This window comes from Chionomys nivalis, chromosome 26 (genome assembly GCF_950005125.1).
Source record: "Chionomys nivalis chromosome 26, mChiNiv1.1, whole genome shotgun sequence".
NCBI lineage: Eukaryota > Metazoa > Chordata > Mammalia > Rodentia > Cricetidae > Chionomys > Chionomys nivalis.
Window position 1 is genome coordinate 24,593,506 of NC_080111.1, and position 8,117 is coordinate 24,601,622.

Below are 8,117 nucleotides of genomic sequence, written 5' to 3' on the forward strand. Positions count from 1 at the left end.
CAATGTGGCTGACACTGGCAGTGAGATGGGGTTCGTGAGAATTAATTCCTGCGCAGTGCTCTCTTTCTTTGCCCCCTCCACCCCATGCTCTTTGGGAAGAAAATTGTTCTCACCCCAAGGCTATTCTATTTCTCTTTCTCACCTCAGTACAGAAATTATTTGAAGTTCATCTGCACAGGGAATCTAAATTTTCTCTTATGTTTATTATTTGATAAAATTATTAAAACTATTATAATTTCATGAATATTTATTTTATACTTGTTTCATAACTATTGCTACAACTTTGATTGTTCATATTATTTGTATTTTGATCATTGGGAGTTCTAACCATTGGTTCCTGTGTCTTTTTGGGATACAGCTATCATTTGTGTATACACGCACATATGTGAATATGAATGTGTGTTTGCATATATGTGTGTAAGAGCATGTGTGTTCATGAATGTGTGTACATACGTGTGTGTAAGTATGCACAAGTGTTTGTGTATGTGTGGGTGAGTTAGTGTGTGCACATATGTGTGTATGTACATTAGGCGTGTTTGTGTGTGTTGCTTAGTGCTCTTTTATTTTCTGATATTACAGGGTGGTTTTAGAATTAGGCATTTCTCTAAGGAAACTGGGTTCTTTCTACTGAAGAATGGTATTAAAAAGCAAAATGCAGTTGCTTTGTTAAATATAAAACAACTCTAATTTAAACTTACTCGTGTCTTAGTAATTACCACATATCTTTGAACATAGTAGATGTATGAAAAATGATTCCTGACCTTTCTACATTTTGCTTCCCAAAATTTATTAATTTTAGAATGGTGATCTTGAACCATTTTTGCCGTGAAAGCTGTCAAAATAAGAATTTTAGAAATCTCATAAAACTATACATATTATTTAAACAAGTAAACTTGAATTAGTGTCATTCCTACTAATCTACAAGTTACTATTAAAGGTAATTTGGAGCCTCAACTATCTATCTGTGAAATATAGTATAATATTTTCAAAATTAAAAGTGCTGTCCATAATGAGAATATTGTTCCTTTTAAATTTTTTTTAAAAGCCTTATAGAACTCTTGTTACTTTCATCGATTAATTACTTTATATGAGAATCAAATATCCCCTGGGAATAACAATAATAAGAAATCCCAGACTTCAGAATACCTGAATTTAGTACTTATAGCCTATTTTTTATGATAAAGATAAAAAGGAAAAAAAACTTATGCTAGTTTTATACATGTCATAAGAGCTAAATTATGTAGATTTAATTTGACATCATTCCATCTTTAGGCATGGATCTAGCTGTGCCTTTTTAATATTTGAAATTTCCATACTTGAGGACTCTATTTGTATCATTTTCACCTTTTCTTCTCCCTGCTCCAGCTCCCCTTTCCTCTGTTACCTCTCCCACTCATGAGCTCTTCTTTATTGAATACTACACATGTATACATTCAAGCACAGAGTCACATATACAAGCCACTGAGTCCACTTAATGTTGCTTGTAAACATATGTGCCTAGAGATGACCACTTGTAGTTGGATAACTCACTTGGGAGCTTTCACACCCTGGAGAAAATGGATTCTCCCTTTTCAGCAATAGTTGACTGTAACTCTTCACCTAGGCTCAGGCATCATGAGATGTCCCTAGTCTATGTTGGCCTTCAGCTGGAATTCTCATCATGCAGGTCTTGTTTAGGCAACCATATTTTTGAGAATTCATGAGTATAACCTCTAAGGGACTTTAAAAAATGAACTTAGTGGTAGAGCATGAGACTCTTAATCTCAGGGTCGTGGGTTCGTGCCCCACGTTGGGTGCCAAATTACAACGGCGTAAATGAACGGCAGACGGAAATTATAATAAAACATTCAGCTTTAATTAGGGAAAGACTCACAGAACCGAAGTTCCAGCAGAGAACAGGAAAGCAGAAGGGAAGCCGGGCGGTGGTGGCCCACGCCTTTAATCCCAGCACTTGGGAGGCAGAGGCACGCGGATCTCTGTGAGTTCGAGACCAGCCTGGTCTACAAGAGCTAGTTCCAGGACAGGCTCCAAAACCACATAGAAACCCTGTCTCGAAAAACCAAAAAAAAAAAAAAAAAAAAAAAGAAAGAAAGCAGAAGGGAAGGGGGAGCACACCCACAATCTTTATAAGTAAAAAATATTCTCGGGGGACCCCGCCCTATAAGCAAGGTGATTGGCTGGGTCTCCCCTACACTTAGTAGGAGGCCTTACTCTGAGACCCCCTTTTCAAAGTTAATACAAGATGAAGATAAATTGGCCAATATTATTTCTTAATCTCTTTATTCTAATGAGTCCAGACAACATCTCTACTGAGAAAGGTACTATTGCAATTTTTGTTATGCAATGTAGTTATAGTTATATGTACTCAGCTCATTTATTTAAATGGCAGCTGGGAAGCTCATCTGGATTACAAACAGCACCATAATCTCCAATGTCTCTTTAAAGTATTCAAGAGTCTAATTAAAAGGTGTAGCAAAGAGCATGACTCATTTAAGATAGATTATCAATGTGTTACTTTGATATAGTTATACAACTTTATTTACCACATAAGTAATCTTGCTTTATTTTAAGAAGCTGAATAATTTATTTTTTGTTTGTATTGTGCTTGCTCGTGTGTGTGTTTGCATGTGTGTATGTATGTTAGCTTACTACTTTAGGATGCGATAGTTCTATTATGACAATTTTTAATTAACTGGAAGAACATTTCCACATTCATGTGAGTTGCCGGTAAAAGCCTTGCACAGATAAGGGATGTGAAAGAAGTGATTTCTCTTTACCAAAGCAGAAGGTGAAGGATGATGGTCTACGCAGGAAGAGAGATTAATCCAGATAAATCTCTCAGGGTCAACAAGCCCCTTCACACTTTGCTTTACTCCTCCCTTTCAGTTTAGGGGAGGTGCATATGGCTTATGGAGTGTTACCATTGGATGAGCACACTGAAAGGATTTACTAATAGAAGATTAGTAAGCAGCTTGAAAATGCACTGTTTCAGTACTATGAAAATTAATGTAAGTGTAAATGTGGAAATGCAAAATCAAATAATAACAGTGAAGGGTCAAAATAATTAAAAAGAGTCCTAGATTTTAGCACATGGACTATCTTCCTAAAAGCACTTGTGTGTACATGTTGCTTGATAATTTAATTTATGTAAAAATGTCAGTAATGAATCTGTCTCATTATCAAAATTCAAAATAACTTCCAAAGTGTTGTAGCTGCTTATCAGTACTTTTTATTTACAATAAATTATCTCTTTTTCCCAAATACTTTATTGATTAAAATTAAACTACTATTTTCACAGATGACATAGATTAAACATTCTTAATTAATTAGTTTCTTCCAAAAAAGCCCACAAATTTAGTAATTTTGGCGCATGTAACTCTTTTAAGTGCATGAGTGTATTCCCTTCCTGTGTCACTGCACAGTCACTACACTCTGGGAGCTAAATCCTTTAAGTGAATAGGAAAAATCCAAAAATGAGAAAAATATCTACTTGTTATAATCAAGACAAGTATGAATGTGGAATCATTTTGTCAACATTATAGATATTAAAATTACTATCTATAGAATAATTAATTAGATTTCAATAGTATGTAATAGATGTTCTGTATAGTATTAACTAAAGGTATTCAAAATTAAGAGAAGACAAATTAGTTTTCTCCAGATTTCTATGATCTAGGCAGAGATTTTAAACAATATAAGCACAGAGAAACAATTGAAGTATTTCAGTATAGTAATGATGGACTCCAAAGACAAAAGTAAGGGAGAGTCTGGCCAAAGTCTCCTAGGGGAAGAGAAGTTTTAAAAACCAACATTGTGATTCTGTGGTCACTAAATATTGTGAAGTATCAATCATCATTTCTACTGTTGTTGTTGCTTAGTCCCTAAATACAGCAGCTTGCTCTGTTTTAACCTCAAGGTTTGTGATAGGAAAGCCTAAAAGACATTTAACTTTCCATGGATACTCTATGAAGCTGCATGTGCTTGTAGCAAAATACTACTACTAATAATAACAACATAGACCATTGGCTGCTCTTGTTTATTAAATGAAAAGGACAATTTCCCTTCAACATGAAGGGAAATATTAAACCTTCTAGATGAAAGACCAAATTTCAGTCAACTTCTTCTATTTTGTCCAAGATAATGAAGCTGTTTTGAACAATCTGAAGATATCCTGCTACGTTTTACAATAAGTCACTGGAAGACTTTCCCTTTAAGATGAATTGATAGTCCACATTCATAAAAACCTGGCGGAAACCTAGCCCAGCAACTTCAATACTACTTCAATAAATGAATGCTGAGTGATGAGATGCTTCTAACCTTAGGAGATATCTACTGAGATGCCTGGTAATTTCTGCAAACTGTATGACAGTTAACATGCTGTATCCACACAATGAACCGTATAAAAGGTAAGAACTGGGAATCATAAAAGATTCTGCCTTAATTTAACTACAAGTATGGATGAAGTATGTCCCACGTCTGGAAAAGAAGATACAGTTGGTGACTCATGTTCAAACCTAAGGCACCATGTTGTTCCGTCAGACAATCTTTCTCTGCCTTTCTCATTGTGCCATCCTGGTTTTCCCTCACACAAACACAATCTTCACTCTGACACACAGCAATAACAATAATAATAACAAGTTTATCTTTGTGCAACTTCCCCCTACAAAATGGAGAACAAGTTCATCAGGTGAAATTTCGCCTACAAAGGCAGTCCTGTGAAAGGGAAATCCCAGTAACTATTTTTCTATCATTCACCTGGAGATTCTACTCATGGTGATCGGTTTCCTGATTGTCTTCAGACATTTGCTTTGACAGACATTTTTCCCCAGGCTTCTCCCTCAGGAAGTCAGCAAGAGGAACCAGGAGCGGAGTCTTTATCCTTCTTTCTAATGAGCAGCAGACACTTGTGAAGGTAAAACAGTGGCCAAAATATGAAGGTTTCTGATGTGTAGGTCATGGGACAGGGAAAACTTGTCATCAAAACAGGTGTTCTCAACTTCAGAGTTGCTGTCAGATAAGGGTTTTTTTTCTTTTCTTTTAAAAATATGTTTAAAACCCCAATAATTTCGGGAACATGTTATGCGTTTACATTTGGAAATTTAATATCACACACATTATAGGTCTTTGGATGAGTTGTTCTGTCCTCTCCAACCAACTTCTCTAGTGATCTTCACATATACTGTTTAATCATATAGACCTCGGAAAAGACTTCGCTTCCAGTAGAGTCATGGGGAGCTATCTTAGGTTCCTAATGGCAGAGCCGCAGCCACATAATTGAGCCCCTACAGCAACCTTACTCCTTACAATGTATATTTGTTCACACAAATCATCATCATTTTGACTCTGTTGTCACCTCTAAAATGAGTAGAGGGGAGATTTAGTACATTCTCCTATTGAAGTAACTTTTAAAAGTATGATTATTCGTACCAATATAAATGTCCAATGGAACAATATTAATTTTTCCTTTTTAATCATCAAGAGACCATTTACACAATATTGAGAGCAATAAAACAGTATACAGAGCACATGGAGACAATAGATATTTGATAAATGTCAGTTTCCTTTTCCAGCAATTTTCCATTTCATAAGTGGGTAAATTCCATGTGAAATTTTGGCAGGTCAAATTAGTCCCATTTCATTGTCTCTCAGTTACCCCTTGATCCTCTCCTTATCTCTTTGCACATCATTTCCTGGCTGTTCTTTTGAAGGGCCAAGGTCTGTTCCCATCTCTTGACCCCTGCATGGCCATCACTTAGTCTGTCATTGAAAGCCATGCTAGCCAGGACTCCAAGATCACAGGGAGCTAAAGCAACTGCCAGCTATGGCTGGTCACTCCCAATATTGATCCTTCCTGCACTTTAGATAGAGAGGGCAGGCGAACGGCTTCCACAGAGTGATGGCTTGAGACTCCCTCCCTTTTGTATCCTTCATATTTTTCTTTCCACATGTCAGATGAAGAAGGCTCTGATGGCCCTTGCCCTGGCAGTTGTCATGTGTTACACAAAAGCAGCAGAGATACTCCAAGGTGCAGGGCCAAGGGTGGGAGGTGGGGGTGGGGTAGGCATAGTATCTCTTTATCATGTAAACTCCTTTCTCCAGGTTGAATTCTCCATCTTCCCAGTGCTGGTGCATGTATTCAAGAGAACCCTTTTCCTTGGAATTTGAGACTTTAGGTCCTTTCCAGTTACTGGTACTTGCTTCTTTTTAAGGTGCAAATAGGACCTCGCGGCTAGAGTGGGGTGTGATGCCAAGGGTTTGCGTGGAGAAAGAAGAATCCACATAGGGATACTGCATTCTGTTAGGGTTTGACACAATATGGTGAAAAGTTCGCCAATTGAGCTCGGACATCCTTAATACCTAATGGCTGAGGTCAGCAGCCTCAGTTGCCAGGCGTGCGTCTCCAATCCAGTCCCCACATTCCAGATAGCCCAGCCAGAGCACAGGGGTGTCTCCTCCTCCTGTCAAGTCCTTCCAAGGGCCTGGACTTAGGCAAATCAACTCATCTCATCCCACGAGGTTGAACAGAAGTCATCGGGAAAGGAATATCGTTTCAGAAAACAGTCCTCGAGATTGCCAGAGCAGTTGGCGAATCTGAGAGAGCCTAGGTGGTGCCCTCTGGGGTTAAATGCGCAGTAGGGGTCGTGTCCGGGGCCACAGAATTCCCTGGTTGCCGTATACTTGCCATAACCTTATTTCACAGTCAGCAAGCTTAGAGGCTGTTATCTGGCTTCAAAACCTCCTACCCCACCCCGCCCTAGCAAGAGGGTTGCGCTCTCCCAACAGACCGCCAGTCGCGATTTCTTTCAAAGAAAAAAAGGTGTCCTAGCTCCCTTTCTCAAAGTGCCACAACCAAAACAAACAACTTGCTCCTACCTTCTGTGTCCTCAGGCTAAAAGGAAAAGGGGCGAGCAGGGCGCAGTTACACTTTGCTTAATTCATTCTGGACCGCCCCTACCAACGCTGCTCCGAATCAACCTGTAGTAGTGGGGAGTTGGGAAGCACGTTCCCAAGTTTCTTTGACTGTCAAGCCTAGGAAGGGAACCCGGGAATGGGGTATCCAGGAAGAGGGTAAATTTCTCAGGCGCGGCGCCCCGGGAAGCAAACTTTCAGCGGCACAAGCTGGCAGAGCTTCGGAGTGCGATTCTGAAACACAGCGGCGTGGTGGCACTGCGCCCCAGTTGTCGCACAATCTCAGAAGCGGAGCTCCTGGGCTCCCCAGTCTGTCCCGCTGCGCAGCTGCTGCCAGTGCGCTCTCAGACTCGGCACAGGTCCCCACATCCCGGTCGCCGAGGGTTACCACTTCGGATCCACAGTCGCGCTCACATCCCACCATCCCTGCTTAACATTAAGCCGCCAGAGCACCCTCCCACCGGAGCGGCAGGTGACCCGAACCCAGACATACCTCCCTGCTGGTAACTCTTGTCGCTTTTTCTCTTCCCTCCGATGCTGTTTCAGGAGAGAAGAAGGGAGAGCCGGCGATGGCCGAGAGGACCGGGACGCCCGGCACAGGCTCGAGTTCTATGGAGCCACAGCCCAGGCTGAGCCGCGGAGCGCGGGCGGCCCTGGCGGAGCGCGAAGGCGCTGGCTTCGGCGGGGCGGGAAGGCAGGGGGCGCTCCTGTCCCCCAGCGTCTCTCCGCGCGGACAGCGACCCAACCAGTTGGCTCCTTGGCCGTGGAGCGTGGTGAGGAAAGGCACGCTCCAAGCAGGAGGGCGGCTTTTAAGTTTGTGGTGTGACCGCAGCAGCTGTCCTGGGAGAGACTCCGTCTTTCTAAAAAGGGGATGCTCAGAACGCCAGGGATTACCTCTCTCTCCAATCTCCTCCCCCAGCTCCGGGCTTCCGATGTGCTGGCAATCCCTCCAGAGCTCACAAGCCCTGTCTGTGCTTGGCTGCCCTGGGTGGGTTTGGAGGTAGTTCCGGCCGGATCTACGAGTGCTTTGGGGAGGATGGGATGTTGTGTCAGTCAGTAAAGCCACCCCTGTCGTCTCAGTCTGGGCCTGGGTGATTTAGAGAGCCTGCATTCCCTTCTCTTTCAAAAAGTACCCAAAGGACTCCAGGCAGAAACAACAGGGGCGATGGTTGACCACAAATGCCACCCTAAAAATTCCAATTACCCTG

At 41.4% G+C, this 8,117-nt stretch overlaps 1 protein-coding gene across 1 annotated transcript in view; it reads right to left on the bottom strand.

The window, feature by feature from the left end:
- The window catches only part of Sema3d (semaphorin 3D), a 188,913-nt gene extending 181,156 nt beyond the window's left edge, over positions 1-7,757 (bottom strand). The window contains exon 1 of the mRNA XM_057758682.1: positions 7,403-7,757. The gene's annotated coding sequence lies outside the window, so the exon portion shown is untranslated. The remainder of the gene's footprint in view (positions 1-7,402) is intronic.
- Between the last annotated feature and the right edge of the window lie 360 nt (positions 7,758-8,117).